The 19,305-nt window shown below is 38.4% G+C and overlaps 1 protein-coding gene across 4 annotated transcripts in view; it reads right to left on the minus strand.

Moving 5' to 3' along the window:
* lingo1a (leucine rich repeat and Ig domain containing 1a) overlaps nucleotides 1-19,305 on the minus strand; it is a 120,880-nt gene that overhangs the window by 47,351 nt on the left and 54,224 nt on the right. For all 4 annotated transcript variants that reach the window (XM_089127459.1, XM_089127460.1, XM_089127457.1 and 1 more), the window contains one exon: nucleotides 726-854. The gene's annotated coding sequence lies outside the window, so the exon portion shown is untranslated. The remainder of the gene's footprint in view (nucleotides 1-725; nucleotides 855-19,305) is intronic.

Below are 19,305 nucleotides of genomic sequence, written 5' to 3' on the forward strand. Positions count from 1 at the left end.
ATAGCCATTACAGCATGCTGGATCTAAAAGACTCAGACTCAATCTACGTATAGACTTTTAACAATCAGCATAAATACAAGTCCACACTTCACCCCATTCTAGTCACAAAAAGTCCCGCCCGATGTTTTCTCAGCGCACACTTTACACAATTAATAGCAAAATGTAAATTGTAAATTCAAGGTACAATGATGAAATTCTTTCTCACACACAACTGGATGGATGGACAGACAGAAAGCAAAAGTTCTGCAAACAATCCCACAATCCTCTCAAACTCAAACACTATGAAACTTTGAATAGCTTTCAAAGAGTCAGGCAGATAGACAGACCCTTAATAACATAAAGCCAGCCAATCAGATTAGAGCCGGGCAGGTGATGCGTGAACGCTCAGCGTCTGAAGCCGATACGTGTCAGTGGGAGTGTTTGTTCTGCTCCGGCTGGGTTCTGGTCGTCTCCCGGTGGCCCTTAACGTTCAGACCAACCCCTGCAAACTCCTACAGAAGCCGCTATCTGTCAGATACGCTGAAATCACTCACAGACTGTCAACGCGGCACCTCTTTTATTCCGAAATCAACTCTATTTCTTTTCTGGCACATTGGCTTTAACATGATTTAAAGTGTAGCTGCAGGAGACGGCAGTATACTGAGGAAAAACACCATCCCAGGACTTACATAACATCACAGAAACACAAATCACGCGCTCTGCAAGAGAGGCTGAGTTGTACTCACGGGCAGTAAACGCTTCTCTGCTCTTTAGGACGGAGGCTGGTTCACAGGAGATGGAGACACGTTCTCTCCCGGGTCCACATTCCCCTCGTCTTAATGCGTCCTCGGTGGAAAATCCCACAACGGATGAAACTACAATGAGAAAAACAGAGCAGAAGAGAATATTTTCAATATTGGATTGTAGCAAATTTGCCTCGGCGCCTTTGAATATATATTTCATTTATTAGCCGCATTAGCCATCGCTATTGGTGCTATTGCTCAAACTGAGGCTTTGGGATTTGAATTGGGTATTGAAATTTGAAACATATCTCAACCTGCACCCTACAGACATGATTGATATCTCAAATTAAATGCGTGTTATTATTACTTTCCAAAGTTATTGGACGTTTCTTCAACTATGGACACTTTTTGTTACACTTTTCACACTCTCATTAGTTTAATTTGTTTACTAAGAACGTCCTATTAGTGAATAATAGGATTATCTTGTGGTGAATTGCCTTTTTGTTTTGTTCCAGAAATGTTCAAAATGTAGTTTCATAATGGTGTTATTTCCACCAAATCTTATTTTGATGGTCCCTTTTAATTAAACTACAAGTAACTTTGCAACTACATGTCGACTTATTCTAATACTCTACTGTACGGAAGCCCTGAAGCCCCGCAACCTAAAAAAAAAAAAAAAAAAAAAAATCAGAAAAAAAAGAAAAATCTGTAAAAAAAAAAAAAAAAAAATCTGTAAAAAAAATAAAAAATCTAGCATTTCGAGATTAAAGTCGAAACATTTCGAGAATAAAGTCAAAATATTTTGAGATTAAAGTCGAAACATTTTGAGAGACGAGAGTACGAGAACAGTCTTCCGTAGAAGCTGCCATTGTCTCACATTGCCGCACACACAGGCATTCATAATGGACAATAGCGAGTTTCACACTGTGTGTGTGTGTGTTTTGTTTCATCAAAGGAAATTCAACAGGTGCCAATCTACCAGCATTAGGCTACCATTATAGGCCGTTATAAAATATACTGCGCCGGAATAGACTTTAGCCTACAGGAAAACCAACACGGAAAACACTTTTCAGACTGGATGGAGAAATCCAGCTTTATGAATGAATGAATAGGGCATTTATATAGCGCTTTCATATATGCATACACTCAAAGTGCTTTACAATCATATCAGAGAATCTCTCCTCAACCATTAGTGGTTATTAAATCTTAGGAAATCACAGGATCCGGCCAAAATGATTGGACACAGAATGATGCACTTAAAATGTAGGCTATCCAGAGTGTATTTCCGGTGAAGAGGGAGACCGAACAGTTACTGTTGTGTTCTCGACCCAGATAGTGTTGACTAGACGAGCACGAAAACACCTCAGAAACACTGCCACTAGCACGTGTGACGTGTGTAGAATTTTGTTGAAAGCCCAGATAAAAGTAAAAAGCTACTATTTTGTGTTTATCCATGGCAGTTCGACTTCACACACTCACACGCGCGCGCTCTGAGCCAGTGGACGCGCACTGTTATGAATGCACAATATTTCGACTTTAATCTCGAAACATTTCGACTTTAATCTCGAAACATTTCGACTTTAATCTCGAAATGCTAGATTTTTTTTTTACAGATTTGTTTTTTTTTTTACTGACTTTTTTTTTTTTTTAGATTGCGGTTCAGGGCTTCCGTACTAATGAGAGTTAGTATGCACCGTTACTTATAGGCAACAGAATGTGTTAAAGGGACCATCAAAATAAAGTGAAACCCATTTCTGTAACAAAATGTTCGACTACTTTTCCTTCCTAAGGCTATTTCACAGCTAGCATTGTAGCCCTTAAACAGTATTCACTTTATAGCCCTTAATCCTGTAATTGTGGATAAATGTGGGGACAGAGGACTCAGGTGTGATCCTAATTTTTATTTATTATAAATGTTATATCAATGCTTTTAATAAAGTTTTGTCTATCAATTTATGGTGTTTTTTTATTTTTGGGGGTATTTTTGAATTTATTTACTTCAAAAAGTACCATATTTTCTATTTAAATTATTTCTATGTAAATTAATTAATATGTAGTTTTATTTTATTTTTTTTTAAACTACATTAAAATATCATTCCAATAAGTTCTTAGAGCTAAAACCTAAAGATGAAGTGACTTTGCTGTCACCTGGTGTCTTATTTTGGCTTATTTTAGAATGCTCTAAATTACAGTTTTTTCCCATTCATTTCTATGTGTGCCCATTATTGACCCAAATACAAGATTAAGGATTTTTTTTTTCACCCACTTAACATTGTAGAACTGAGTCAAAAAAATAAATAAATGGTGTGTGTTCAGGAGGCAAACTTCCAATTTATTTAAAAAATAAATCAAAACTATTTTGCCCACATTTGTCCAGAATACGGTTTTAGGGTTAAAAGCACAAAATTGAATAATGTGTTGGACAAAATGCAATCTTGATTGGAAATGATACACAATAAGGGTGTAAGGATACCCTCATGTCATGATTTGATACATATCATTATACTGAACTCCCGATATGATATTGCGATACGCCAAGACATATGGTAAAAGGTTAACAAAAAATGTACTGTTGATTAAAATGCTAAATTTGATATTACATTGTTGTCACAGTGTTGTTTGTTAAACCCTGGGTTAAACACTACAGGTCCTCAGTTTTCATGGTGTCTATGGATTCTCACTACAATTCCCATGATCCTGTCTGTCACTGATTATTCATTGCCTTACAGCTGTTTCTCGTCACCTTGTTAGCACTTGTGTATATTACAGTGTTTGTCACAGAGTTCTTGTACTGTATATTGTCCCCACACTCCTGTTGTTTTTGAGCCTGTTTCTAGTGTTTGTCTTTTACATTTTTGGATTTTGACCTTTGCCTGGACTGGTTGTGAGTACGGATTACCCCTTAATAAATTTTGCTATTGGATCTTGCGTTTCCTGTGTGTGTGTGCATCGTGACGATTGTGGGTTTAAATGAATAGGCTTGGACTCAGTGCGTGTAAGCCAAGGACAATGGTGACACCAGAATAACAATATACATGATTCTGAAGATGAAAATACAGAATTATTTTAGACGAATATGCTTGATCTCGGTCACTGACTAGATATTGTAAAATAAATGTAGGCCACTTTTTACTGGTAGCATAAGATATTTGGCATTATCAGGACCCACAAATATTCCCTCATTGCATTTTTATACATTATAATCATTATATATAGGCTATGTTTAATGTATTACTGACACTAAAACTCTGAAAATGTTTTTCTCACACAGTCGTTTTTATTTTGGGAGAACTATCCACAATACGTACTGTTGCATTTTTATATTGCGATATATTGTGGCACGATATATTGTTACACCCCTAATACACAATCAACATTCTGTTCACAAGTGATATTTACCTTCATTTTACTTTGTTTTCAATACATATAGCCTAACATGTCTCACATTTATAATAATGTTCGTTTTCTCACACAAACCGCTCGTTTCGTGTCTTAGGCCATCAATGTGTACTTACATCTACGAGTCATTAAATCATGTTTAATTTGGACTTCTCTGTGCATGCTCTTTGAGATGGTGACCATAGACCTCCATTATATGACTGACAGACAAGAACGAAAATACTGCAGAAACAAAGACCCCTACATCTTGAATGCCCTTGAGGTAAGCTAAAACATACCAAAAATTAATTTCAAAGTGAACTATCCCTTTAAAGACATAGGGATAGGTTCACGACTTGATTGGTCAGGTTTTATTACGTATATTTCATTATTTCACAGCCTTGGCAACAACTAACCACACAATGACCCCAAACAGCAGTCATAATAAAGTCCCTAAAGAAATATTCCTTTATTAAACACATCCACCACGCATATTTTAAATGGAGCTACATTACATGGCCGCGGCAGTTGTGACCGTTCCTCAAGGTTTAACAGCACTCAGTGTATTTTAAATGAGACCTGCAGTATTATAACTCATAACCCTTCCGTTTGATTGGCTCTGCTGTGAGCGTTCAGCGTTACTGATTGCCTCCGCCGGGAGGGTCTCTTTGTCTCCTCTTGGCTACACAATTAGAGTTTTCCCATCTCTGATTGGGCGCGAGGTGCGTAATACAGGATTCTCACACACACTGCGAGACCACCCTTCGTTTTCAGAGCCCATTTCCCAACTGCGGCTTCACCGCCACCTGAATCCCACCGGCTCACATCATCAAAGACACTTCCTGTAGTCCAGCATTGCACTCTGGGTATTTTTATTAGCCCTGAATGTGCAGGATTTATAGAACACGGAGGCTTGTTTATTACAAATTGTCAAGGTATCATTATGTTCTCCTCTGTGGTTTAACTTCAAAATACCCAAATGGAATATTCCACTAATATATTTGCAATCTATAGAGTTAGACTCTCCCAAATGTCAATTTAATGTTTTCTTTATGTGAGAAACCAAAACGCCTATTTAGCTTCACAAGAAACCAGCACAAGCCTGGGCCTGGAAATTCATATTAAGTTCAACAGGGCATCAATATCTCACGCTCAGCCGCTGAAGGTAAATCTCAGGACACTGAGAAGTACAGCTTTCTTTTACTTGTAGTAAACAAATATCTGTTGGACAAACACACTGTCAAACACTAAAGTTAATACAAATACATGCTGCTTAAAAATAGAAAAATGTGTTAGCAAGACAGCAGTCACAGCCAAAATCATCTATAAAAATAGCCTGACTGGGTTTGAGAGAACAAAAGCACGACCGGATTAACCATATGGGCATTTGGACACATACCCACTGGCACCACGTTCAGAAGGGCAACATCGAAGGACAGAAAAATGTGAAATCGATGGATAGACGACGACGTACAGCAAAATATATATATATATCATGGCCAAGAATTAAGAGATTCTTCCCTCTTTGTAGTAAATCATGGCCACGATTTACGAATTTGTTTCATAGTTTTAGTTTAATAGTGGCCACTAATTAAAAAATCTTTCCTACAAATTAATTAATTAATTAATAAATTAATTCCCTCATTTTAGTAAATCATTGCCACGATCAACTTATTTGAAACCTTGTTTTGATTTAACAAGTACAAATGATTACAATGCGGCCACAATTTAGTAAAAAGATGGAACAAATTCCCAATGACAGGAATGCGTTTCTTTTGCATTTTCTGCACACAACCAAAAATGTGGTCAAACCAATCAACTAAAATGAATAAATTGAAGGAATGAATTCTTAATTCGTGGCCACCATGTATTCATATATTCGTTCATCAGCTGGATGGAGATTCCAACAATATCGATTCTCTGAGCCATTTTATTGTTATTGCTGTGGAGTGAACTACATATTTTATCGTCATCTTTATCGTTATCATCCTTGGTGTGAAGGACTTTAACTTAAAGATAGATTATTAGTTAAGATTATTATAGAAAATAGATTAGTAGGGTCTTTTTCTCAAGATGATAGTCATACAGTAAAGAAATGTTTTTTTTTTTTTTTTAATAAAATGTAGTTATATTAAGATTAGCTATTTAGATAACCCAAATATATTTAGATTGGAAAACTATTTTAAAAATTGCCAAAAATAAAAGGAAATATAAATAACTAAAACTTAATATATATATATATATATATATATATATATATATATACTGTATATATATATATATATATATATATATACACACACACACACATATACGTTTTAGTCATTTATATTTCCTTTTATTTTTGGCAATTTTTAAAATAGTTTTGTAATATTTCCGAGATGATAAAAGAAGATCTTGCAGAGGATTTTGATATGGGCTTCAAAGGTGAGTTGTGGATCAAATCTTACACCAAGATTGGTGACTGTTGTGGAGAGAGGAATATCTTGACCATAGATAGTTATACCGGTTATGGAGGATGACTGGATTTGATGTGAGGTGCCAATAAGAATTGCTTCATTTTTGGAGAATATTATATTTCATTAACACCTTTATCTCCTCCAGACAGGCAGTAAGTGTTGAAGACTATGATGATGTTGACGATGCTGCAGTAAGTTGTGAGTCGGATTTAAAGTACAGTTGTGTGCCATCAGCATAACAGTGAAATGAGACTCCATGGGGGCTGATGACGTGGCCAAGGGGGAGGATGTAAATGATGAAGAGGATGGGGCCAAGGACTGACCCCTGGGGTACTCCACAGGTAACTGTGTGTTGCTGGGACCTTGCACTTCCAAGTGAAATGTACTCTGTTCTGTCCGTGAGATATGATTTAAACCAGTTCAGAGCAGTGTCAGTAAGTCCAGTGGTTTGGTGTAGCTGATTGAGAAGAATGCCATGATCCAAAAGCAAAGGACAGGTCGAGGAGTATTAGGAGGGAAGGTGAGCCAGCATTAGCTGGCATTCGTAGGTCATTTGTGACTCTAACGAGTGCTGTTTCTGTGCCATAATCAGAACAGAAACCAGACTGGAATTTTTCAAAAAAACGTGGTTATGTTTGAGATGGTCCTGGAGATGGGTGGCGACAACTTTTTCCAGAACTTTTGAGATGAACCGGAGATTGGAAATTGGCCTGTAATTTGTAAGCGTATCTGGAGCAAGGGTGGGTTTTTTCAGAAGTGGTCTGATTATGGCAGTTTTAAGGGCAGATTGAACATTGCCAGACTGGAGAGAGTGGTTGATTACAATGGTAATCAGAGGGCTTGGGACAGAGGTGTTTGCTTTTACTAGAGCAGTAGGAAAATGGTCGAGGGCACAAGTGGTGGGTTTCATCCTTTTGATGATCTTCTCAACCTCTTGCTTGGCGATTTCTGGAAAGCACTTTAGGGGATGGGAGATTGCAAGCTGTGAGTGTACAGTTGGGGTGGGTTGTGTTGAGGATCTGGGAAAGGAAGAGTGGATTGAGTCTATTTTTGTTTTGAAAAAGTGCTTTTATGTGAGTGAAGGGTCTGTGGTGGAGTACAGCTGCTTGGAGTCTCCTGTTTCTGATGCTGTTTGAGTGGAATAGTGACTGCGCCTCTGTGAGTGACTTTGAGTATTTCTTTTGGTGTTCCCGAAAAGCTTGTTGGTGCACAGTGAGACCTGTGGCTTTGTATCTCCGCTCGATGGCACACCCAGATGCCTTCATTTTCCGTAGCTCACTGGTGTACCAGGGGGCTGATCGGGAGAAAGTAACTGCTCTGGTTTAGACTGGGGCGTAGAGATCCAGGATACTCTTAAGGGTGTTGTTGTAGTCCATGGCTGGTAAACAGTTTACGGAAAGGAGATGCTGGAGGTCGGATGCCATTGATGTTTCTGAAGCAGATTTGGCGTTTGGGCTTGATGAGGGTGGACGGTGAAGACATCCTCATGGAAATTACCTTGTGGTCGGAAATACCCAGATGATTACTGAGATGATCAGAGTTTGTAATAACCCGGTCGAGTGTGTGTCCCCTAGTGTGAGTGGTGACATCGACAAGTTGTGTCAGAATAAAACAGTCAAGTAATTGGAGGAATTCCTGCAAAACGACAGGTAGGGGAACTCATCTTGACAAAGATGAGTTCTGTTTGGGTGTTATTGTTGTGGAGAAAGGGGGCTTACATTAAAATGCAAGGCATTCAAAAGAAGACAGTTCAGCCGGAGTGATACCGGACAGGCCCAGATCACTTCGGTGGATGACAGCCAGACCACCGTCGCGCCCTGTGCTGTGGGCTTTCTGAAGGTTGCAGTAGCCAGGAGGACAGGTCTCATTTAAGACATCTGGTTTGTGCCAGGTTTCTGTAAGGCACACCAAATCCAAACATTTATCTAAAGTATGTTTTAGATCCATCTTGATGGTAGATGGAGTATCTCTGTATTGGCCAGAGTAGACTGAAATCCCAGCCCATTCTCATCCCAAGGCGTCACCTACTGTAACTGACGCCTTCGGAAGCATTTTGACCATGCTTCAAAATCTGACGCTTTAGGCACTCTTTAGGATCGCGTGTAACCCTAACCCAGACCTAAACCTACCCGAGTCATCTAACTGACGCTTTTCCTTTAGCGTCAGTTAGATGACGCCATAGGATCGCGTCATGTAAATGATGCTAAAGGGCGCCTAAAGCGTCGAATATTGAAGCATGGTCAAAAGGTGACGCCTTGGGGTGAGAATGCGTTGGAAATCCACTCTACGTTTTCCCTGCCGATCAGTGCTTAGTGTTGCCGTGGAAACTCCAGCGTTAATTTGCTCTGGGAGTGGTAGCGCCCTGACGACGTGTTGGAGGTGCGACGGGGCGTGTGCCAGACCAGAGGGAAGGAATGCCGTGTTCAGACTGGGAAAAAACAAACTTTCGGCCACGGCATCTGTGAATGTAACGCGGCCGGCGAAGCAGTCCAAGTTGTTTAACGACTGATATGCATGATGGAGCGGTGTAGTTGTTGAATCTCTTCAGTTGGGGGATGGAATACTTCAACATCATGTCAGTCGCGGAGAGTGGTCTGATGTCCGTTAGCAATGCCCGAGAGCCGCCAGACTCAGCAGGCGAACAGCAGCGACTTTGGGTGGAGACCTCACAAACATCAGCAGTGACTGAAAATTTCTCGACGGCAGCCAGCGATGAATAGATACGGGTAAACTGGTAAGTTGACATCCGCTGGAGTCGGCGGAATCCGTACAAAACACATCCACAATGTTTACAAGTGAGCAACGACACTCGTATAACTTACTGGATGTAGTACTGGTCGATAAACGTATTGTATAATGTACTGTATGGCCTAGTTGTATAGCAACAGTTGTTGCTACTAGAGCCAGACCGATATATCGGCAGGCCGATGTTATCGGCCGATATTAGGCATTTTCCATAATATCGGTATAATGGCCGATAAATGAATATTTAAAAAATAAAATAACAACGGAAGAAACACGCTTCAATCATCTCTCCTTGGCCTGTTATATTGAAAATGTATGTTTTACAATTTGCAGTATGACGTTATCTATTGCTAAATTATGGCTCATCATAGACTAGCTAACCACAAAGTGCTAACTAATGCCACTATCATCAGTGGAAGAGCGCTAACATTAACATTAATGAGCTTGGAAACCACAATGAACTTTTTCTAAATAAAGTAATGATTACTATATTTATAACTAGCATATCTCTAGTTACCATCCCTGCATTGTAAAATGTAAGTTAGACTTGCGAGGAGTGAACATTTAGACATAGAGAAAAAGTATCAAACGTATCTTGTGCAGAAAAGTTCGCTTTTCTTTTACACGTGTGTGAAATCCAACAATATTTAATAAAAAAAATATCGGCCGATGTATCGGAATATCGGATTTTAAACCCAAAAATATTTGTATCGGTATCGGCCTTCAAAATCCTTTAAAAAATATTTTAAAATATTTTCAAGATTTGTTATCACAACATTTTTTCTTTTGTCAAATCAACTTAAATAATTTATTTAGTTCGGATAATTTATTATTTTGAGTTTCTGATGATTAAATCAATCTCCTTCATTGTATGAACTCACTTTTTACAGTTCAATCAACTTAAAATTTTAAGGCAACCAGGTGACTTAATTTTTTAAGTTAAACTAACAATGTTTTTTTTACAGTGATACATGCAAGATATATATATGCAAGATAAATTTTTTCAAATCTATATTAGTGATATTAGTGGCCATTTTTTTTATAAATACTTTGAAATATATCTCACTGCACTGTAAAAGAACTAAAATATTAAAAAAGATTTTTTTTTCTTTCAAGCGAAGACTAAATTTGACTCTTTAAAAGGAGCGTGCAAATTACAGCTCTGATTGGAGTCCAAAGAGAACAAAGGCTTTTGCTTTGCAATCAACCACTGGAGTCTGACAAAATAATTTCTTTTTTAAGAAACAATTCTTCTTAAAGCCACAACAGAAGGATCCGGCACTAAAATATCCCGCTCTCCATATCCTGATGTGGAAATGAACCTGTGACCCGCAATAAGATCAAAGAAGCAATTACTGACTCATAAATTTACTTGTTTGCTGTGCCGAAAAGTCGAGTGGCATGCTAAGAGTCAAACCATGATCTAATCATATTGGAAAAGCAATCAAACGGAAGTTTAATTAATGAGCTTTTGAGTTATTGCTCAACTTGACACGAATCCTCACGGGAAAGGAGTTTAATCTAATGCTGAGATAAGTCATAAACATTCTTACAGACAGAAGATGCTCTCTGATCAGTCGGCACAGAGACGATTAAACGCATCTGGATATCAGAAGTCTTAGGAGTTGGAAATTAAAGCTAGTCAGAATGCATGTGAGGGCCCAATAACTTTTCGTGTCGACAACCAAGAAGTCACGATAGCTTTAGCTAAAGTAGATGTCAATCTTTTCTATCAATAACAACTTAAAGTGGCAACACTTTACATTAAGGTTCCATTTGGTAACTACACTGTCCAACCAAGTCTATGATTGGATCATTATTGCAGTAATTATTTTGTTTCTAGCATGTTATATGCTTTCTTCTAACCCTAATTGATGGAGTGTGTAGCTTTTCATTTCTTAAGCAGTCATGTAGGAAGACACAACATGATATTCCAGGATGACAATGTCAAGATTCATCAGACATCAGATTCAATGGTTGTGAGGAGCTTGAAGAATCATTTTCACGCATGAATCGTCACTGAGTCCAGATCTTAAATTCACTGGAAGTCTTTGGGATGTGCTGGAGGAGACTTTACAGAGTGCTGGACTCTTGCATTATCAATTCAATATCTTGACCAAAAATAAATGCACCACTTGATGGAAATAAATGTTGTGATGTTATTTCATAATAATCACAGCAATAATGATCCAATCAGACTCTTAATTTAAATCCAGACTTTTTCTTTTTTTCGGCTGGGCAGTGTATAGTTAACATGAACCAACAATGTAAAGAGCAGTTCTTCATTTACTAATGCATTGTTGTGTTGTATCTGTTAATATTATTAAAGTTGAACAGTTGTAATTTCATTTACTGAAGTTAACAAAGACGAATAAATATGGTTACAATTATATCTAATCCTAGTTAAGGCATGGACCAATGTTAACTAATGGATACTTATGGTAAAGTGACTTCTGAAGACATTTGGTTCTTATGAAAATGAGGGTGAGTCCATTAATTAATTAGAATATTAATTGCATGGTCCCAAACAGACACCCACCCACTGCAAACACACATCCTCATTGATCTATTTGACCGAACCTCTTTTAATTACTTAACAGCATTACAAGCATTTCTGATCTCCCAGCTGTCCCGTGTGTCACGCACGGGAAAGAGTGATTACCCCACACCGAGCGCCATTTAAAGGCCGCTGGAATCAAAATGACACTCGATTGAGAGGTACGCCGCAATATTTTGGCTTTCCACTGCAAATGAGATCCTGTTAAAATACTGGGGAGAATTTAATTCCCCATCATTCCAGTCACTGGCCGCCGGCATTTTGTGGTAGGGCACATATGAGAATTACTCCATTCTTCTTCCACAGTTATGGCCATCTATCAGTCCAAGCATAATTATTCCCTAGGCGCCAGAAAGCTGACAGGCCTATTGCCTGTTCACTCTCCATACAATGGGGTCTAATCTTGCTGGTGAGATGTGTGGCAAGGCGGACCTCAGATTCTGGCACACATGAATGGAATGGGGCGGGACTGGAGGCGGGGCTTACAGACAATCAGGGGATTGTTAATTGTACTGTTACGGCTTACTATTAAGAGTTCTCATTCATCTCAATGAGTGCTCGGCTATCAGCGAAGGCGAAGAACAAACTGCTATGACCCAATTTTGAACAAAATCAGGCCAAAACGAAGTTTGTTTGGAGCTCGTTTTGGGAGTTCAAAAAACGCGGATAAAATCATGAACACACTGGAGAGCTGCTTTGTGGTACAGAATGAAGTTGTACTTCTGCGTAAATGAGACACTGACACTGTTTTTCATGTTTAATACAGTAAAGCTGCTTTATTTTAAGCAATCGATTGTATGTGTTGTGACTTTACTAGATCTCGTTGCTATGATCAGAAGCTTTTCTTATGCTTTATTAAAATGCTTGCAGTTTTCTCAGTTTTGTTGTGTGTTAATTTTGTTATTGAGTGAAAAGTCTCTTTAAGTCTAATTCACCTTTGGCTAAGCCCCGCCCCCCCCCTTAGTTACTGTTGCTACATCCGTCAAACTTCATCTGGGCTCTGGTTTGGTATCAACATGACAGCTCTTCCTGCTGAATTGTTATCAAACTTTTAATAAGCAGAAAATAAAGAGTCCGATAGAAGTAGGCAAAAGGGGCTGCAATATGCGTTCGAAGGCTAAACAACATCCAAATAGAGGCAAAAGAATAACGTTACCGGTCACAGTCAAAAAATGAACCACCGCATATTCTACTAATATCAGGGAGCAACACTGTTCATGCAAAGCTGGGTAGGTCTCTATTCACTTCTATAATCGTTATTACAAAGCAAACGGACTACATGAGTATGACGTTGTATTTATTAGCGGTGTGTGCTAGCGTATCAACAACCTGTATGAGAACCGAAATCATAACCTAAAACATTATAAAATGGTCTAACTAGTAACTTCACAGTAAGAACAGTTAGAAGCAAAAAAGATGTGCTTGTTGATCTTTGAGGGGTTTAGCTGACTGAGGACGTCCACACAGTTTAATCCAAACACGACACTTGTCAGGATTTGACTTTGGTTTTGGGAAGGGAAAAAACGGACACCCCCCTCCAACCTCTCTGGGAAACGCGTATCTGTGTTGCAAATGCCCGACGCACAACGTTTAACCATAATTTTTGATAAAACTAAGACGGTAATAGCCTGCCGAGAACAAAAATATGAGACGCCTGTGTTGAAAGTCAATGGAGAGCTGTGAAAAAGTGTCGGACCTCTGTGGGAGCTCGTTCTTGGCTGCGCTGTGATTGGTCAATCTACATTCTAGGGTGTGGCTTAGCCAAAGGCGAATTATCTCTCTCAGCAGTGTGGACAGTGTCGGATGTTCGATAACATTGCATCGCTGGTCAGGTATTTCGAACTTCGTTTTACCCCTAAACGAAGAAAGAAAAAGTACTTTGCCGAGAGCATATCGGGGCCTCAATCAGTCTGGAGACGCAGGAAGTGATGTCATGACAGCGCTGATTGGCGTACAACACAATCCCAAGCACTTTAGTAAGCACTATCCTGTGTTGTGACATCAAAAGCTGTAGACGGGGAAAGTCCATTTCATGTTTTTAAGGGCCCTCAAAGATTGTACCAAAACTATTAATTCCTTTACATCTAACCGTCAAGTACCATCTATCCATCCATCTGCCCATCCTTCAAACGTCAAGCTTTTAAAACTATTTCAATCTTAAATTCCCATTTCAAAATATTTGAATGTTTCTGACTAGGCTTTCTCAAGCCAACATGAAAGATTGTATACAAACGTTGCTATTTATTTTGTTACATTATTTTATTTATTGCAAGCATTTCGAATGGCTAAAACAAGCAGAAGCAAGGTGCTAAAAACAGCCAGACAGGGATGAGATGATTAGGGCGGGGCTTAGCGCTGAAGCAGGGGCTGGTGGGCGGAGCTAAGAGTCAAGGAAGTGTGAGTAACAACAGCAGCGTGTCTGAAGGCAGAACTCGCTGGCCTCTTGCCCTCCTCCTCCAGGCAGAAACATTTCTATTCACAGCTGACTTCAACTCGCTCTGAACACCTGCCTTAGCATGGCTGTGTTCAGGGGAAAATGACATCCTCTACAGTTACTGAAAAACCCTGAAATCTTTCTCCTTTGACAGGAGCCCTGCTGTGCTCTTTGCTCTCATGCTCGTCTGTTTGAAGGTCCACATTTTACATTCTCAAAGGGCATTTATTGTGTGTGACACCTTTCCAAAGATTCTGTCAAGAATCTCTGTCAGGATATTTTACATGAAATACGTTTCTATAAGACTTGATCAAACTCACCACTGCGATTGATGCTGACGACTCTATTGAAGAGAAGACTGATGATTCAGAAACATTAGTTTACTAAAGAAAAAAGGAAGCCATTTCATCTTCAGAATTTGGTTTGTTTGAAAATGTTTCTTTTTTTAATTGAGTGTAGTTCGGTGTTAAAAGGTTAGTTCACCTTAAAAATGAAAATTCTGTCAGTATTTCCTCACCCTCATGTTGTTCCAACCCCGTAAGACCTTCGTTCATCTTCGCAACACAAATTAAGATATTTTTGATGAAATCTGAGAGCTTGATCACTCCTCCACACTAGTCCATAGGCTTCTTGAGGGATTGAAACTTGCCGTCCTCAAAAAGTTATTAAAGACATCGTTAAAATAGTCCAATTGACGACAGTGGCTCAATCTTAACTTTATCAAGTGACGAGAACACTTTTTGTGCGTAAAAAACAACAAAAATAGCGACTTTTTTTCAACTCTCTCTGCCTCGAGTCAGGTTACTAGTTTAACAGCGTATGATCTGTTGTTGTACGTCACACGCATCACACAGAAGACCAGCGTCGGCCAATAGTGAGCCTACATGTGATGTAGCTCTACGCTATCACGCTACCAGAAGTAAATGAATAGTTTAAATAAAGTCGTTATTTATGTTCGTTTTAATGCACAAAAAGTGTTCTCGTCGCTTGATAAAGTTAAGATTGAGCCACTGAAGTCACTTGGACTATTTTAACGATGTCTTTAATAACTTTTCGAGGCCGGCAAGTTTCAATCCCTCAAGAAGCCTATGGACTAGTATGGAGGAGTGATCCAGCTCTCAGATTTCATCAAAAATATCTTAATTTGTGTTTTGAAGATGAACGAAGGTCTTACGAGGTTGGAACAACATGAGGGTGAGTAAATACTGACAGAATTTTCATATTTGGGTGAACTATCCCTTTAACCCTTCAATGGTTCAATCTATAGATTCTGAAAGCGAGATTAGTTTAAGTGAATCAGTTCGTTCAACTTAAATGCATAAAACAATAATTCAATTAAAAAAAAATCGATTCGTTCAGGTGCAATATGTACACATATCAATGTCTAATTTATTTTAGTGAATCAATTTATTCAAGATCAAACTGAAATGATTCACTGAATCTTTTCACAAAAATCAATGTGTGGTATACTTTTTAAAAAGCAAAATGTTCAGTAAATACATTTTAATAAGTCAATTCTATTTATTACATATCTATTTACCTGTTGACATTTAACTACAAATTATTTTCAGGTTGGCAAAGCAGATTCACAAATGTTTTGTGTTTAGGTGAAAATACATAAAAAAGACTCTCTGACATCAACAAAACAACATTCTTTTATATTCCAGTAATCACATTTCAGGTTTATTCCTGTACGGAAGGGGTTTCCGGTAATTTACTTGTACCAAGAGTTGGATTTTGAACATATTAACTAATATAAATGGAACATGGAGAGCTGAACACAATAGACACAGTGTTTCCTGCCGCTGTGGCACTAAAGCAGCGGTAATGAGTTCTAAGGAGACAAGAATCGAAAACCTCACACTAGGCCAGCAAAACACAACCCCAACAGCGGGCAGAAAAATAACCATTAAATTTAGTTTGTTCTGGATGTTTTAATGTGTAAAGAATGTGATGTGTCACATTGGATTTTGAGTGGATGTTTCTATCAGTTATATAGAGGCCACCAAGAGCTCAATTTTATATGGGCAACTGTAATAAAGCACATTTATCTAAATGAAAACTGCTGCAAATGTAGGAGACAAAAATAGTATTTGAGTGGATATATATATATAGAGAGAGAGATAGATAAATAGAGAAAATCTATATATATATATCCTTTAAGAGAGACACCAACTTTCTATATACATATAAAGGTACATAAAATGTACAAGAAGATACACGTGCAAAGATTTGCGAAAAACTTTTGCTCTTTCACACTTTTAGGCATTTGCTGAGAATATTGAGAATTTCAGACAGGCAAGTACAGTTAATTGTGCTTTCGTAAATCCAATTCAATGGATTCATTGAGTTCAGCTATTTCCACACCATTTAAGGCAAATCGTATGGCTTTCTATCCATCAAGTGCTCTATCAAAGCTTTCTCTAGCATATAAACGGCCTCATTCAACCAACAGCAACTAATCAAATACTCCGCTTAAACTTGAGATGTTTTATCAAATCTGTAGACGTGCATCAGCCACCGACTGTCTGGGTATCACGACACCTAATGAGAGACACGAAGCATTGTACACAGAACCAACTTTCTAGTGGCATTGAAGATTAAAAGTACTTCAGTTTTTCAATGGCAACCGGCCTTGATGACTTATTCATTAAAGAAAACGACGGCGTGAGGGATGGAAGCGCCTGAATACCCCAAAAACTTTACAAAGTGCTTGTAATCTGATGACCTCAGATTCTGAATCTCCTCTACACTTCCACTGTGAATAAAAACCCCCTTCAGCAGATGTCTGGATAACAAGATCTCCGATTTAAAGAGTGCAATCAGGGTGTGAGAAATCTCTTCCTTCAAGCCATGGGGGAAAAATGGGAAACAAACAGCAGATCTGTGCACAGTGTGTTGGACTAGTTAGGGTTCGCAGCATGTTGATGGAGCAACTTTTATTTAACTGGACCAGCATGACAAATCTGTCCCAGTTCAGTGTCCAGTCATACGGTTTTAATTCCTTTAGAGTGCGTTTGTGTTTGGGAGTGTGTATTGAGTCGTCATAAATCTGGTTGTGTAGACGACACAACCTTCACTGCTGACCGCAGATAAGCAAACATTTGAGCTGAGGGGGATGAAACCAAGGCCCTGTTTACGCCATGGTGTTAAGATGTGTTTTGGTCGATTGGATCATAAGTAGACGAGGCAGAAACAATCCCGTTTACACATGGTGTTTTAACCCATCTCTTTTGCCCTCTTTCGACCACTTCTGCCCTGATTTCTTCGAAATGTAAATGTAAATTTTCAGATTTTCCGATATAAGCTTGCACAATTTGCATATAAACGCACCAAAGACGACATAGAACTACTTTGACTACTTGTGCTGGTTTAGGTGGTGGAGTAGTGTTTGCCGTGTAACTAAACTTCAGGTTCTGTGGGGTGCGGACTGGATCGATTCCATTCGCTTCCGAAGAAATCTTTGGGGTGCGGACTGATGGCGCAGAGAACTCGAGGTTACCCCGTGAGTCAGTCCTAAAGCTTCCCCTGTCCGAGTTTAGGGCAAAATCGGGTCTATTGGAGACGTCCAAAAGATTTATTAGGCACGTTGAAAGAATACCACAAGATACAGTGTAATCACCATGGGAAAAACTGTAAAACTGAGAGCTGTGAAAAATATGATACACTGGCTGGTTATACATTTTCTCAAATATGTATTTTGGATCATTTTTAATCCAAAAAAAGCTACGGACTGCAGCTTTAAAGGGATACTCCACTTTTTTTTGGGAAATAGGCTCATTTTACCACTCCTCCAGAGTTAAACAGTTTAGTTTTACCGTTTTCAAATCCATTCAGCCGATTTTCTGATATTTAGAAGAATATCAGTAACCAGACAGGTTCTGGTCTCATTGACTTCCTTAGTAGGAAAAAAATATACTATGGAAGTCAATGAGACCAGAAACTGTCTGGTTACTGATATTCTTCTAAATATCAAAAAATCGGCTGAATACATTCGAAAACGGTAAAACCCAACTGTTTAACTCTGGGGGAGTGGTAAAATGAGTCTATTTCCAAAAAAAAGTTGAGTATCCCTTTGAGATGCCAAAAATAAATACTGATTACCCCAAACTAGTTGGTCAAATTGGGGTGTAACAATATGAAGAGTTCAGATGCAAAAGCCTCTAAATGCCATTTGAAATTTTCTTCTTTAATGATGATTTTTATCAAACTTGTAAATTTAGGTTCAGTAATTTCACTTAAATAACAATTAATAGGTAATCATCATCGCCATTTAAATATACAAGCTTGATAAAAATGATCATTCTAGAAGAAAATTTCAAATGGCACTCTTCATGCCACAATATATCGCAATACAAAAATGCAAATACGTATCGTGGAAAGTGACAATATGCATCGTGGATATATATAATGTAGATTATAATGTATAATAATGCAATGGGGGGATATTTGTCGGTCCTGCCTGATAATGCCAAATGTCTGATGTTACCAGTAAAAAGTGGTTGAGATTATTTTCAATATATCTAGTCATTGAGAGCATGCACGCATTTTCATCTACAATAACTCAGTAATTTCATCTTCAGAATCATGAATATTGTTATTCTGGTGTCAGCATTGTCCTTGGGTTACAAGCACTGAGTCCAAGCCTATTCATTTTTAAACCCACAATGTAATATCAAATTTAGCATTGTATTCAACAGTAGATTTTTTGTCTTGGAGTATCTCAATAATATCGTATCGTGATATGTATCGAATCGTGACATAAGGGTATCGTTACACCCCTAAAGCCACCATGTTTATGCAACTGGCCTAATTCTAAAATTTGGAAACAACTAAGTACAGATTCTCTTGGCACTCCAGAATCCTCAAATGTTTCAATCTGGATTCATTCTAAAAACGTCAATTTCTCCAATTGTTGATTCTACACCTGTTCTGAACTCTATACTCCAACGCCTAGGGCTGGTTTTTCTTCTGAACTCTCTCTTTGAAATCTCTCCTGAACTCTAGATC

The sequence above is a fragment of the Pimephales promelas genome, chromosome 25 (genome assembly GCF_988280905.1).
Source record: "Pimephales promelas chromosome 25, fPimPro1.hap1.1, whole genome shotgun sequence".
Classification (NCBI taxonomy): Eukaryota; Metazoa; Chordata; class Actinopteri; order Cypriniformes; family Leuciscidae; genus Pimephales; species Pimephales promelas.